The following is a 16,134-nucleotide window of genomic DNA, read 5'->3' on the forward strand; positions in this document are numbered from 1 at the left end:
ATTACCTTGGCAAACAAAACAAACCAATAAAATAAAAACAAAATATAAAAGAAAAAAAAACTGCGTCGGCCGCGAATCGAACCCGGGCCACCCGCGTGGCAGGCGAGTATTCTACCACTGAACCACCGACGCAATAATACACAATCGCTTTTATGCGAAAGTCGGAGACGTAGTAAAGTCGTGTAGGCGTACGTTTGCGCCTCACATGTTCAAATGTACAGGGCTGCAAGAACTTCATTATCGCTAAATGGGCTAAGGTATACAAAGATTGCTCAATTAGATCAAGTATTATGCGCGTATATCGATTACATTGAGCATTTAGATGCGAAACTTTTATGTAACAAGCGAAAATTTTCTAGCGAAGAGTTAACTGCCGGACAACACGGAAGTTACTCAATTTGGCTGTTTTTAGCAGTCAAGTAAGCAGCACAGTTATTTTGAGAAAGCTTACCATGGAAGAAGAAAAATGTACGCACAAGCATCACATAGTCCTTAGAATACATTCTAGAAACCATAGCATGAAGCACAAGGCTCAAGAAAAAAAACAAATGCTGGCCGAGAACAGAAAAGTGTCACAACGGGGCCTGATCACAATCAGCAGAAGCTGTACATCTCCGGATACTTAACTAAATGTTATAATCAAAATTAACGTAATTAACGAAATTAATAGAGCTTTTTTGCTGATTTCTCCATTGATCGATAAGTGATAACCCAGAACACGACAACGTTGGCACCAGCACTCATTCCGGGCATATCAAGCAAGAACTTCCCACCGGATCACCACATAAGTTATGCGTGAACCACCAGCTTGAGTATCTGACTTTCGATTTCAACATTAGGCCCTGCCCAAACGGGCAAGGCCTCCCAAAAATTGGCCTATAGGCTCATTGGAGTGCCCCACCCCACGGTAATCTTTAGTAAAAGGCGAAAGAGCCGTTGTCAGATAGGAAGGAGACGCGGCGCCGAAACGCTTTGTCCCAGAGTCACACTTAACTCATCAACCCATCATCATCCTACGTCTGTCCCGGCTCTCCCTCCCCCCAGGGCTGTGTGGGGGGAAGATTTGTTTCGGGCAGACGGCCATGCCCTGGCAAGGGGGCCACCGTTCGGCGCCAGGCGCCCAACAGACGCGGCCTGCCTCCTGGCATACAAGCCAGGGAGGCCCGACAAAGGGACTACCCTCCGGCGGAGCAACTTCAGTCGCAACGCGCAAAGTGAACGTACCCTGGCAGGGTGGGCTATCGCGGCGCATGGGGCGCGCTGCGGTCATGGCCCGTCTCCTGACCACTAGGGCCCAGCGAGACTTGACATAGGGGCTACCCTTCGGCACGGTAGCTCTCGCTACCACACGCAAAGCGGACGTACCCAAAAAAGTGGCAGCGGTGCTGCCTTCGGTCGCGGTAACTTCAGTCACCACAACCAAAGTGCCCGTGCCCTCACACTGTCGCGCGGCTGAGACCCTGCGACAACACCCCCACAGTGCGGATGGGCTATCGCTCAGCGCGAGGCGTTTTGCGGTCATGGCCCGTCTCCTCACCACAAGGGCGCAGTGAGACACAATCCGTCCTGTGGGGTCTACGGGACTACTATTTGGTGCAGAGGCCAGTGCTGCTGCACACAAACCAAACGTACCCACGGAAACCGGCACGGCTGAAAGCCGGCTTAGTCCTTCTCGAAGAAGGGAACCACCTTCCGCCTCGACGAGTAAAGTAGCCGAGCCTACAGAAGGGGCCAACACGGACCTTGCGGGTAAAGCCCGACAAGGTGACAGGATCACCTTAGCACATGCAAAACTCGGGTGAAAGACCATACAGACCAAACTCGGGGGCGACTGGCTCACTAGGCCTAGTCGTGGAGCCTTAGAGAAAGCCATCATTAAAAGTTGATGGTTATCTGCCCTCCTGCCTCACTGAAAATCACTGCCGGACGGTGCCACGTCTCGTAGAACTTCTTTGCACCAAGGCGCTGCCACTCTCGGTGGAGAACGAACCAGACCTCCTTCCGTACTTTTGCAAGCACTTCGAGAAGCCCGGGTCGCTTGCCATCAAAGACGGCACAGCACCGTGCAACCCACACTTGGTACGAGCACTCAACAAGCAGAAGCACGTATTGCTTAGCCGCTTGTCGCGACAGGGGTTGAAGAAAACGAACGGTGTTGAAAGGAACACCTGGGTGGCCAAACAAGCTAGCTATCCTTCGATGGAGGGCAGCTGGTAGTGCGCACTGAGAGAACACGTGAACCAGGTCCTCCTTAGTGCCACAAAAAAGGCACACTCCTCGTTGAGCAATTCTTGTGAAAGGCCTGAAGCTTAGAGGCAGGCGATCTCTGGCCAGGCGATACATGAATGTAGCGCGCTTGGCGTCCAGGAAACTGGCAGTAATTAACCGCCAGTTAGGACTGTATTCGGACAGGTCGTGTTCTCTGTAGCATTCGGGTAACTCCGGAGCGAGTCTATCGACTAACTCGCGGAGTTCGATTGAATCTAAATCTATCTCGGGGTCGACCTCTTGGAGACGGGCCAAAGTAGAAGCGGCCCCTGCATAGAAGGCAGAAGGCGTTCCCGCCCGAGGCACGGAATTCGAAAATGCCCCAGGCGAGAACAACCTCAGCCTGGTACTCAGGAAATAAGACGCAAAGCTTCTAGTAAGGAGCATATCTGACTCAAGAGCTACCCGTGTCCATTTAACATGTAATGCCGTGGTCACAACGCTAAGGTCGGGAATACCTAATCCTCCTTCGTCCCTGCGCAACTTCAACACGGGGCGCGCCACAAAAGGAGCGGCACGACCCCAAAAGAATTTGAAAACTTTCTTTTCCAAGATAACTTTGGTGTGGGGTTTAACTGGCATAACCGAACCTATGTACGTGAGGAAACTGAACAACAGTGATTGAATTATCGTGGCCCTGGCTGTAAGCGGACAAGACAAGGCACCGAGTTCCTCAATCCTATCAGTAAGCTTTTGCCTTGCTAACCGCCAGTTTTCGGTAGTCAGGCCATCTGGCTCGAAATGGAAACCTAATATACGTAGGCGTTTCTTTATGGGGAGCCCATGTACAGGACGTGGACTGGAGGGAGCACAGTTCAGATACATGACTGCGCTCTTTGACTTATTTATTCTGGCGCCGCTCGCCGAGCAGTACCCCTCCATAACGTCCAAGACGGTGCAAACAGTTGCCTCGTCCGGGACGACGATAGAGAGGTCATCTGCATAGGCAAACATTGCCACCGGGGGGGAACCTGGCGGAAGGGGAAATCTACCTATGCTGGTGTCTTTAGAAAGCCTCTGCAAGAGCGGCTCGAATGCGAGCACGTAGAGAGCGGGCGACAGTGGGTCACCCTGTCGGACTCCACGGCACACACCGAACGACTCCGAGACGCGATCTTGTATGACAACAGCAGAACTAGGACGAAAGTAGAGAGCCCTGACCATGCTGATGAACTTTGAACTGAAGCCCGCCTGCTTTAAAACTTTGAAGATGTACTTGTGTAATTCGAAAAACCTGAGGTGAGGCCTGAGCAATGACTGACAATCAGCGCGGTTAGACACCTCACTTACAAAGGCCGTGCCAGAAGAACCAGCTCTCTTCTACGTTGAAAGCAATATTTTTTGAAATAAGCCAAAATATGTACATAAAACTTAATGTTTTTTTCTTTTACCAATTCATCTGGATCACTTCTTTTAACTAATAATAATATAATAAACGTGTATGCGTGCAAGGAATCTAATTTTAACATAGCCATATTGCGCTTCCATTGTTTTCAGACGCGATCATACGTTGTGAGCCAATAGATGGCGCAAGCACGCTGTCAAAAAAAAGAAACTGAAAATGAAAATCAGCAAACAGAGTCAGTGTGTCGGCGTTAGTGACGAATGTAATGAATTGAGTCTAACCTCGATTAGTATACACCTTTTCACGTGAAGGAAAAAAACACCGCCATGATGGGCGGTGCGCGGGAGCACAAAGGCTAAGGGCGCAGTGTTGCCAGTGCATTTTCGAGGGGACGCGCCGATTTGCGCAGCCCAAGGAGGGCTATGGCGGTGCCCAGGGAGGCGTTTAAGAAAAGGTGAATAGTCCCTTTGTCGGGCCTCCCTGGTTTGTACGCCGGGAGGCAGGCCGCGTCTGTTTGGCGCCTGGCGCCGAACGGTGGCCCCGTTGCCAGACGTTTCTAGAACTAGGTAAGTTGCAAAACTGAGCGATGTGGCGCGGCGCTGCCGCTGCCAGCGACAAATGGGGCGTTGCTGTCGCATCCGGATTCACTCACTGCATGCTCGCTCGTGTCACTGCCGTAACATCCGTCGCCTGTGCATGTTGCAGTACGTCGATATCTGTGGAGGCTTCTTTCTGCGTGAACAGTTTTGTGCTTCAGCGTGCCCTGTTCTGCTTTGTATGCGTTGCGTGTTTCCATCATGCCCATATGTTGCGTTCTCGGCTGTAGAGTAGCTACAGGAAATGAGAGAAACCATGGCATTTCTTTTGTGCCCACGTGTACCTGAGCATGCACTTTCGTGAGAAGGAAATCCTGAAGACTTTCACGCACGTCATATGGTAAGAAGGTACAAATCGCAAGAGAAAAGTGGGACCTCGTCGATGGATGCGTTCCACGAATATTCCCGAAGTTGCCCGCTTACCTTTGTCGCGGGGCTCTCGATAAATAAGCGAAAGCTGCCCTTAGGAGTGGGGTATTTTCCAGAATATTATCGGCGAAAAAGAATAGACTATCTTTGAGCACTGAGCTCGAAGACAGTGAAATAAGTCCCGACATGCCGTCAACTAGCGGCGTCATTTCGCTTCAAGACATAGAAAACGTTTGTTTGCATGCTGACGGAAAGTTGTTGAGAACGGCGAGACAAGACGTCTTGTGGTGTTTGTAGGGCTCAAAAAAAAGCGCCATTTGTGGATAAAGGCGTCGTAGTCGCAGAAGACATGGCATTCACCATTAGCAGCCGTCACCATCGCTTGGCCAAGTAACCCGGCAAGGCAGATACCATCTACCGATATGCGGAACTTCTAGAGGACATAGAAAAGCTGAAAGTGTGTTCATGTTGTCCCATTGCGTCAACAGGCAGACTCATGAGAAAATGACTACCAAGTGCTCACCGATACCCCAAAGTGCGGTCTCTGCTTGTAGCTTTGGTTGCAGCTGTGTTAACAGGTTTCATTAGAGGAACTCGAGAAAAAGCAGAGGAAAGACATGCTCAAGAAAATGGCCGCACGCGTAGCTTTTCGACGGTATAAGTTGCTAAAGAATGTGACTGACATGGAAAAAAAAAAGGCTGACTACATAACCAGACAAAAGCCACGAGATTGCGTCACATAGTTGTAATTTATATTCAAGCACGAAAAACACAGCCACAAAAAAGGATTGAAGACATTGTAATTGCGTTCTCGCGTCTAAAAATCTATTGGTAACGTACACCAACTAGCAACTAACTGACAGACTCGCATGTTATGCTATATATCAAGCATTGTTTATTGTGGGCAGTTCAAAGAACCATAATTATTTTGTATTTGCCTTACACCGCTAAATATTGCGCAGTATTAGGTTTCTGCGGCAGCACAACAAATATCGATAATATACTGTTTGCAAAGTTCAGAACGGCCGCCACGACGACTACGCGTTTTCGTCTGCTAGCGGAAGCTTGTTGCGCCGCCAGTTCCACCAAAGCGGAAGCTATCCCGGCACCATGTGACGAGAAGTCTTACGCGGGGAGTTTTTCAACTTACCTAGTCTAGAAACGTTGCTTGCCAGGGCATGGCCGTCTGCCCGAAACAAAACGTCCCGCCCACACGACCTTGGGGGGGGGGGGGGGAGGCAGTGCCGGGATAGACGTAGGATGATGATGGGTTGATGAGTTAAGTGTAACTCTGGGACAAAGCGCTTCGGCGCCGCGTCTCCTTTTTATCTGACAACGGCACCTCGATTAGTGGTTCTCTAGTCACGTACGGTACAGTCGCGTACGGTCAGATTAGTCACAGGACTTTGCCCTACGTAACCTCTCTGTTCTGGATGCAACTTAACGCAACTTGAGATGGACGCCCACACGAAACAGGCCCTGATGAGCTCTTTTCGACTATCGAGAGTGTCATTTTAGCAGCGTGGCTTTTGTCTATACTTTTCTTCTCGTTTGTGTGTATGTGTGTGATGTCTGATCGCATAAATTAATTTCTAGCGGTTTTTTGTGTGAATCATAGAGTTTATTTGCGCTGGTTATGAGCGAAAAGTTGCAGCAATAACGTAAATATATGTTAATTACCACCCATTAATACATCTCTGGTATTCACTGTGAGAAATAACTCCGTGTAACTTATTCGGTCACGTGAAACTGCGTGGATTACAAAGAGGTATCTAGGGTTTGCAGCACACACTTGGTTAGAAACGTACTGTGACATCACCCCTCGCCCATCATATGTGCTTCTATGCAGTCTACGCGAGAATAGATAGAGAGAAAGCACCTGACTTATTCATGCTGTCAAAACTACAAGGACAGTATTGCCATGAGATGAGCTTCTCCCAAAATACTGGCTTATTACTTGTGGTGTACACTTATCCCGAAGGAGTACGGCCACCAGCGTGGGTCCGGTCTTAGCGAGCCGCAGGGCACGCGTTAACCGTCGCCGTGACGAGAACACGATACTGCTCAAAGTCGCAACACTTTATTAGGGAGTTTTAGTGCTGGGTACCCAAGCGGCTTGCGTACGCAGGACGTTGGGGCGGCGGTATTGCGCATGCGCGAAACCACAAACAGATGCGTCGCAGGATCGCTGGGGCGATGGGGCCATGCGTCCGCGCGGTCCACCTTCGCAAGAACTCACGGTATCCGCACTGCGGATACTCTAGCCGTCGAGTTAAAATAAGCCAAAGTGCGAGCATTTATAGCGATTACACGGTTTGAGCCAGATTTCCAAAGCTAGAATAGCCTGGAACATAGAAACTAAAAAGCATATGCTAGCCCCCCAACCAGCTGAATAGGTGGCGCCATCTAGCGTGGCCATAGTGAATCAGACAACCACAACTTTGTTATTGCAGAAACGTTGTGCATTGTACATCTGGTGCAAAAACTGCACAGCGACAATACTACAAATGAGTAACCTCTTTATTTATTCATTTTCACCACAAAAACATTACGCGTAAGCTAACATGTTCATGACTGCAGTTGCACGAAGTGTCACAAGATGTCGACACTGTCGTTACAATAACCTTGTATTTCACTTCTTTGCGTATACCAGATTACTGTACACAATAAAAAAAGTGTCCTGGTCACTATGTATGTTTAATTGAACAGTTTAAATCATAAAAAGATTTAAATAATACTTACGAGACAAGACGCTATGGCTCTGCGAGCGCGTGTGAACTTCGTGCGGCTTGCGTTTGCGTGCGTGCCACCGTGGCGCCAACTAAAAGGCATTCCAGTTGGGTATGGGTTGGGCACGCAACGCCGCGCCCTCCCAAGCCAGCAAAGCCCCAAGAGAATGCGTACCCAGCACTAAAGCTCCCTATTGTGGCAACACCAAACGCAGTACAGCCCGTTGCAAAAAGTCGCTGCGGGAAAGCAAATAGGCTTATCCACGCCACGGGCGCAAAGTACTACACAGGGTGCCATGAGCACGTCTCCGCGGTAAAGGTAATCCACGGAGACACCGGGACAAAGGCCTGGTTGCTCGAGCGAGGGCAAAGGCGCTCGCGTTGGCTTCGGAGGGAGACGGGTCGGCGTAGCTAGGCCACGCACTAGGACACCGTACCGCCCTCGGCCATGCGTACGCAGCGGGGAAACAAAAGGTGAGCGTTCGCCTCAGGCGCGAGGCGCCGTCAGCGAAGTCCGACGAGCCCCCGAGCGACGGGAGTCGACGGACGGAAAAGATAGCGTGGCTCACCGTTTGCTGTCCCGGAGAGTACTGTCCGCCCGCTCCCGACGCAGCGCGCGAAAACCTCTCGGGAGTCCCCACGCGCGGCGCCACAACCAACATCCTCTTCCGGGTGAGGGAGTTAAACGTCACTCTGCTCTCTCACCACGGCTGACAGCAAAGAAGGGCAGACATGTCGGGACATGAGAATGGCAGAAAAGGCGGCAAAGCCCGCGCAAAGGCAGCGGGCTAGCCTCAATTCCCACATACTAGAATACAGAGAGTACTGGCTTACTAAAAATATTGATGTCAGGTGACTTAAAGTTTGGGACAAGGAGTTCGAAAGTGTAGAAGTATTTTAAGAAGGAAAAGTGTCGTTTGTTTTTGATGCTCCCATGTAATGCCGAAAGTAGTGAGGTCGGTGAGGTATCTAGGGAAGACATGGATAAGGCAGCGTCTGCAGCAGGCGGGGCAGGAGAGGAGCAGACACACCACGGCCATGTGTGTGGGCAGTCTTGCACGCCAGTGTGGATCCGACCACAGCAGATGCAGCCTTCAGGCCAGGTGCAGCATTTCTTGACATGGACAAATTGGCCACGCTGCCCGCACTGGAGTGGTCGGGGCCTGGCCGGTCGTACAGGGAAGCGCATGTGATACAGCGTCACCTGCTTTGTGGGAACGGAACTCCGAACAGCAGGGTGACTGTGTGCCCCTCTCTGGTGTCCGACAGCACAATCATCGTGGACAGGAGGCCAGGCAGCAGGGACCCCACCTCCGGGCCTCTGTCAGCACCATGCAGGTAGCCGGTGCTTGTCCGAAGGTCTGCCGGCTCCTTGGCAGTGACCGGTATGCTTTGCAGCTCCGAGATGGCCAGGAGCTCTTCCAGGCCTTTCCTGGTGGTCGCGTCCACCACCACGATGTTCTGGCGATGGTTCACCCTGACTTCAGCGACTCCGCAGTGCGACGACAGTGCCTGAACAAAGCTCAGGCGGGGGATGCCGCGTGAGGAGCCCCCGTGAGCTGAGGGCCGGTAGAGCGCCGTCTACACGACCGCAGGGCTGACTGGCAGCCAGCAGCAGCCAGTCTTTTGGCATGCCGGAGTGCAGCCTCCGATCATACCTGCTGGAAAGACCCGTCGGCATCTGGCTCGTCCTCCGGGACACTGGGGACGGCAGAGCGATGGACTGGTGGCCTCCCTGAGGTTGCTGAGCCTGCTGGAGAAACCCGAGGTCCCTGAGAGAGTGGATGACAGGAGTACCCGCGGGTGCAGCAGGCGTCCTCCTAACTGTGTTTGCTTTGTTTGTGTGATCGTGGTTTTTTCGCAAAAATGACTATATGCTGAAAGATCGTCGTCAGAACTCTCTTTTGACTTACGATAAAAGCTTCTAATTTGGTCATTTCATACGAAACATATCAGCCATTTCGGCGACTATTTCAAAAGCAATCAGGCGTTTACTAGCCGGAAACCAGCGAGCATACACAAGGGCGACAGTCACGGCCATGCACGGACTCTCAGCGCGAGCGGCGTCCTTTTTTGGATAGACCCACTAGAAGGCACTTGAGAGTTCGACCAATTTCACTGTTCGGAGGCTTCTCTACAATTACCCCGGGGTCGAAGAGGGAGACGCCTAGTGACCTAACAGCTTGTCATTATGAGCGGGTCATAGTAAGCCTTCAGGTGCTCCACGTTGACTATGTCGCACCCGCGACAGCGCATGTCCGAAGATTGTTCAATTGGTTCGATAAGATAGTTGACCGGAGATGTGCGGTCGATGACACGGTATAGGGGCTTTCGTATTTCGGGAGTAGTTTGGAAGAAAGGCCAGCTACAGAGGTCGGGAATGAGAGCCATACAAGAGAACCAGGAAGGAGCGTGGGCTCAGAAGTGGCGGAGCCATCACGGATACTCTTCTGCCGCTCTTGCTCATGCGTCGTAAAAGTCTTGGCAAGCTCGCGATACTCTTCAGCAAAGCTGGCTGTCTCAGAAATAGGTGCACACTCAGATGGATCCGGCGTGTACGGCGGTATCGTGTCGATGGTGTGTGACGGGTGCCTTCCGTACAGCAAGAAGAAAGGTGAAAAACCGGTTGTGCTCTGAGGGGCGGTGTTGTAGGTGTAGGTGACGAAGGGCAGTATAGTATCCCAATTCGTGTGGTTGGCGGCGACGTACATCGAAAGCATGTCGCCGAGGGTGTGGTTAAAGCGTTCGGGGAGACCATTCGTCGGCGGGTGGTAAGCAGTAGTTTTGCGGTGGACAGAACGGCACTCCGTGAGAATGGCTTCGACGACTTCTGACAAGAATACATGGCCTCGATCACTGAGAAGCTCCTGGGGTGAACCGTGGCGCAGTATGAATCGATGCAGTAGGAAGGACGCAACATCACGTGCTGTAGCCGAAGGGAGAGCAGCGGTTTCGGCGTATCGCGTTAAATCACCTACAGCGACGATGGCCCAGTGGTTACCAGCCGACGTCAGAGGAAGTGGTCCATACAAATCGATACCTATGCGCCCAAACGGACGCTCAGGGCAAGGTAACGGTTGCAGACCGGCTGGCGAGATGTGTGCTGACAATTTGCGGCGTTGGCAAGCGAGGCAGGAGCGAACGAACTGTTGCACGTAGTGGTACATCCCGCGCCAGATGTAGCGTTGTCGAATGCGATGGTAGGTTTTGAATACCCCAGAGTGCGCGCATTGCGGATCAGAATGGAAAGATTCTGATATCTCCGACCGCAGAATGCGATGTATCATGAGTAACCACTGCCGGTCATCGGCGTCGTAATTGCTTCGGTGTTGGTGGCCGTCACGAATGGCGAAATGGTGAGCTGGACGACGCAAGGCACGCGTGGATGGCGTTGCGGACAGATCAGAGAGCAATTCGATCAGTGGGGCGATACAATTCTCCTTTCGCTGTTCGGTAGCGATGATGTACACATCAATGACAGAAACAGCAACCGAGGATAATGAGCAGAGCACGTCATGTTCAGGTAGAAGGGAGCGCGAGAGGGCGTTGGCGTCAGCATGCTGGCGTCTGTTGCGGTACAGCACGTGGAGGTCGTAGTCTTGTAAGCGAAGAGCACAACGGGTGAGGCGGCCTGAGGGATCCTTCAATAATGAAAGCCAGAAGTGCATGATGATCGGTAACGACATCTAATGGGCGACCATACAAATAAGGTCGAAACTTTTAAGGGCCCGGACGATGACCAGGCAATCTTTCTCCGTGACGGTGTACTTTGTCTTGGCTCTCGTGAGCGTATGGCTTGGATATGCTACGACATATTGAGAAAATCCGGGTTTGCGCTGCGCCAGGACAGCGCCGAAGCCTACAGCGCTGACGTCCGTGTGCACCTCTGTTGGGCCGTAGGGTTGCAGTGGCGTAGAATGGGAGGAGACGTCAACAAAAGGCGGAGCTTCACGAAGGCGTCGTTGCACTCGGACGACCACGATTTGAGAGGTCCGTTACTTCTAAGGAGCTTCGTAAGCGGCGATATGATCGTGGCAAAGTTTCGTATGAAGCGTCAGAAGTATGAGCATAGGCCCACGAATTTACGCAGTTCTTTGACGGACCCAGGTTCGGGGAATTCGGCCCCGGAGAAGCTTGGCTGGGTCAGGAAGAATACCATCCTTGGACACGACGTACCCAAGGATGGTGAGTTTCTGTGCTACAAAGCGGCACTTCATCAGATTTATTTGCGAGCCAGCATTGCTCACCCGTGCGAAAACTCCTTTCAGACGTTGGAGATGCGCGGAGAAATCTGGAGCGAAGACGACAACGTCATTGAGGTAACACAAACACGTGAAATGCGCAGAACTCTGGCCATCATGTGCTCAAAGGTCGCAGGTGCATACATAGACCAAATGGCATGACGTTGAATTCGCACAGGCCGTCGGGTGAGATGAACGCAGTTTTCGGTCGAGCGTCATCAGCCATTGTAACTTGCCAGTAACCCGAGCACAGATGGAGAGAAGAAAAAAATGGCAGCATATCCACGGAGTGAATGATGAGGAGTGGGGCGAAGCATTCGTCCGTCCATTCGTTCTTGCTTCCGTCCGTTCCTGCGTACGTCTGTGTAACCGTCCATGCGTCCTTCCACCTGTTCGTGCGTGCGTCTGTTCGTGCGTCCGTCCCGGCGTTCGTCCATGCATCCACGCCTGCGTCCGTTCATGCGTCCATCCATGCATCTGTCTGTGTGTCCGTTCGTCCATCTATTCAGCACTTCAAGTACCACCATTTTGCATTTTTTCATCATATATTCTCAATATAGAAGCACCGCCATCCTGCGGACATTTCAAGGACTAAACGGGAGGTGGCACATGCACACTTTCTTACGGCTTTAGCTTCGGGTTTACTTCCCACCTATAACCACCTCGAGTTCATGGTATATACTAGTTCACTGTATTCATGCCTATGCGGCCCAACTCTCGCTAAACCTTTCTAAAACCAAGGAGGTTGCACCCTGCGAGTCTAACGTAGCAACCCTTTCTTGTCAGATTGTGCTCAATGTACAAGCCAATAAATAGCTGCTAATGGGGATCGCAGCGTGCGCGTTACCTAAAGGCCGAATGCTCCTGTCTCTCATTCCCCCTTAACAGCCATTAACATGTGTATTGAGCACTATCTTTTATTGTTCAGCAACGCACAGAAGAAATCTCTCACCGGAACCACCTTGGAGGTCAAAATCGTAAAGACCGCTATTTCGGGTATTTTCCCATGGTGGTTACGTACTACGAGGGACGCACAAGCCACGCCATAAGCGTAGGGGCCAAATCAACGTAGGGGCCAAATACATCAGGAGATGATGAATCAGAAGTGGAAGCAGCACCGATGGTACGTGAATGGGGACAACGTGAGTCATCGGGTACACCCAGGACTTGTGCGTCATTGTCACGGGTCCCGTTAATTCGGGAGGCGATCGCCGGGCTGATTCCAGGGGCCGAAGAATCGGCCCCCCGAACCCCACCACCAAAGCGTGGACAATTTAGAAGTGGTCCTTTTTGGCGCGCCAGCGGATGCCAGCTGTGGCCCAAAGAACAAGATAGAGCCGAGGGTTGATAAACAAAACAAAATTATATTCTCAATAATGGCAGATCAAAAACAATACACAAATATGCACACTCCAGAATAGTTGAATACAATATGTCACCAATAAAACAACGTACTACACAGTACAATCAGCCACACTCGAAACAATGGACACAGACAACAATACGTACTACAATGCAGTTGCATGCATCGAACAACCAAGACACTTAAAGACTAAAGAGTTAGAAAACTTAGTCAGTCCAAAGTTCTTGGAACAAAAGTCTGGATGATACTCTCGTGAGCATCACTCACTCAAAGTCCAACGTTGTCGTTCCGCTGCTCCCGAAGTTTCTCTTCCAGGAAACCTCACGTCTTCAATTGGCCACTCTACAAGCTTCAACCTTCTTCGCCGGAAACACGTCGGCTTCCCACACGCAGCGTTTGCCACGCGTCTTCACTCGCTAGCGCTAGACTAACACTCTTGCCTGTAGCTCGAGTCTTCACCCCTCAGGTGGAAATCCTCTTCTTCTCCTCCTTTGTCACGGAAGACAAAAGGCTTCGCCCACAAGGCGGAACACCGTACGCACTCTGGCCCATACTTTCCTCTTCTACTGCTTTGTCACAACGGACAAAACCTTCGCCGACTACACGGCGGAATACCCTACGCGCTCTAGCGCTAACTTCCGTCTTCTCCTGATTTCCCATCTCGGCTGCTCCATTAAATACCTTCCGCGCGAGATTCCAGAAAGTTCTCATCATTTCGTCGGTGCGATACGCAGCGAAGGCTGGGTAAAGGGCGAGACGGTACGAGGGCCGTCCACGACGGATGACGCAACCCTGCATCACCACGCCCCTTTCCATCGAGAAATTTCCAGGGCTTGCTCGGCCGCCGATATGGGGTGAGGAGGTTCGTCGGCGAACCTACGCTACCGAGAGGGGAGAGGGACGCGCGCCCAGGGAGTCTTTTGATGCTTGTTTTCTTTTTTTTTATCATTGACCTCTCGGCGCTTCGTCGCAAGAATTTGGCGGCGCGCCCTTATTTTTGAGCGCTCGTTTTGTGACAGTCATCAACTGGTTGCACTCTGCCGAGACATTCCCCTCCAACCAAGGTAACAGTGTACGGGGATGGGTTTGTCACGAAAATAGTGGCGTTGGCCTGGGTGATTTGCACGGTCGCAAAAGGTACTAGCAACACTTTCCTTCTGCAAGCACGGTCGGATGGCGAAACAAGTGCAATTGTGTCGGAGAGACAGCGTAGTAGATCGATACACCCGTCGTCAAGCTTGGAGGCACTATGGTATCGTCTTTCACGAGAATCTTGCTCACTTTCGAGGGACTGTCTTCTGGCGTCAAATGCGAGAAAAATGAGAGTTCGATTTCGGTGGCAGCACAATGGATGACGGTGTCGTTGTGGGAGAGAAAATCCCATCACAGGATGACGTCATGAGAGCATGCTGGAATGAAATTGGGCGACATACAGAACGTCCTGAACGACTACGCGAGCTGTGCACCCTGCTGTAGGATGGATACGATGTGAACTAGCAGTACGAAGAGACAACACAGAAATCGGCGTCGTCACTTGTCGAAGCAAGCGGCAAAGGTTTTCGTCCATAACTGATACTGCAGCTCCAGTGTCAATAAGAGCAGATGCATGAACACCGTCAACAAGCACGTCAATGACATTACATGGGCGGCTCTGAGGGCTTTCACAATGCCATAGCGTCGCAGTCCTTGCCTCGAAGCCTCCGACGACTATTTCTTCCGCTCGTGAGCAGCTGAACTTGGCCGCATGGGGGACAGGAAACGACGTCGTGGAGACGATGACCGAGGAGATGGACGTTGGCGAGACGGCGGTGGCATAGACGGCGGTTCTTCAAGATAGGGACGGATGAGCTGACCATAAACAGGCGAAGAAATCGCAGCCGGCTGTACGCGATGGCAATAACGGGCTACGTGACCGGCGTAACCGCAGGCAAAGCAGATGGACCGTTTATCGGGTGTGCGACATCTGTTCACCGGGGTAGGTCTCACCCATGTCGCAAGAGCCGATGGACGATACGGTGGCTGCATGGTGGGCTCAAGCTGAGGCGGAAGGGTTACGTCAACATGCGTAGTGGACATACCCACTGCAGAGGACGGAGGTCGAGCGGCAGCTTCAGCGTACGTCAGAGGGGCGGGTGCTGGAACGACTTGAGGCGGCCTGGCAACCACTTGCGCGTAACTCAGGGGCGCAGGAGCTGGAAGCTTTTGGGGGTGGTACGCAGGCATTACCACCGCTATTTCCTGCTCAATCGCTCGACGGATAGGAGGGAGAAGGGTAGCATCGGATTGGTGAACAACTGGTTGGTGGGCAAAGGGCAGGAGATAGAATTGACGCGCGATTTCCTCACGGATGAAGGACTTTAGGTCTGCCATCAACGCCACTTGGTGACAACTGGCCTCCAAGCCAGCAAGCATTGCAGCTCGGGGTGGGTGGCGACGGGTCATCGAACGCTGCCGGCGGAACTCCTCGTAGCTCTGGCACAGTGTAATGACCTCTGACACTGTGCCGGGGTTTTTGCGAGCAGCATCGTGAAGGCATCATCGTCTATGCCTTTCATGATGTTTCAAATCTTGTCAGACTCGGACATGATGTGATTACATTTGTTGCGTAATTCCAGGACATCTTCAATATAGCTGGTGAATGACTCACCAGCCTCCTGAGCGCGTTCACGTAAGCGCTGCTCAGCTTGCAGCTTGTGAACAGCAGGGCGGCTGAAAACGTTGATGATAGCGGTCTTAAAATCGGACCAGGTTGCAAAATCGGACGCGTGGTTGTTGTACCACAAACTGGCAACACCCGCAAGGTAGAACACCAAGTTGGTCAGCTTGCCGTCCTCGTCCCATTTGTAGGGGACGCTCACGCACTCGTATATGGTGAGCCAGTACTCCACGTCAGTGCCATCAGCGCCAGTGAAGATGGGCGGATCGCGGATGCTCGGGACACCGGGACAATGGGGTGGCATGGAAGGAGGCGTTTGCTGAGAGGCGTCGTGGGACATGGTTGATGGCAGGGTACGTGATCGTAGCTCTAAGGGCATCGAAGGGGATCACAGCACCTCCACCAATTTGTTAAGGCTTATTATCCGGCAACCAGCGAGCGTACACACTGGCGACAGTCACAACCAAGCACGGACTCTCAGCGCGAGCGGCGTACTGTTTTGGGTAGACCCACTAGAAGGCACTTGATAGTTTGACCAATTTCAGTGTTCGGAGGTTTCTCTACACT

General features: G+C 51.9%; 2 non-coding genes across 2 annotated transcripts; both read right to left on the reverse strand.

The window, feature by feature from the left end:
• Window positions 1–61: 61 nt before the first annotated feature.
• On the reverse strand, window positions 62–132 carry TRNAG-GCC (transfer RNA glycine (anticodon GCC)). Its single transcript has one exon. It is a non-coding gene; the product is annotated as a tRNA-Gly (tRNA).
• Window positions 133–839: 707 nt separating this feature from the next.
• Window positions 840–963, reverse strand: LOC119186995 (U5 spliceosomal RNA). Its single transcript, XR_005111779.2, has one exon. It is a non-coding gene; the product is annotated as a U5 spliceosomal RNA (small nuclear RNA).
• Window positions 964–16,134: the final 15,171 nt, after the last annotated feature.

The sequence above is a fragment of the Rhipicephalus microplus genome, chromosome 1 (genome assembly GCF_043290135.1).
Source record: "Rhipicephalus microplus isolate Deutch F79 chromosome 1, USDA_Rmic, whole genome shotgun sequence".
In the NCBI taxonomy this organism is placed as follows: Eukaryota; Metazoa; Arthropoda; class Arachnida; order Ixodida; family Ixodidae; genus Rhipicephalus; species Rhipicephalus microplus.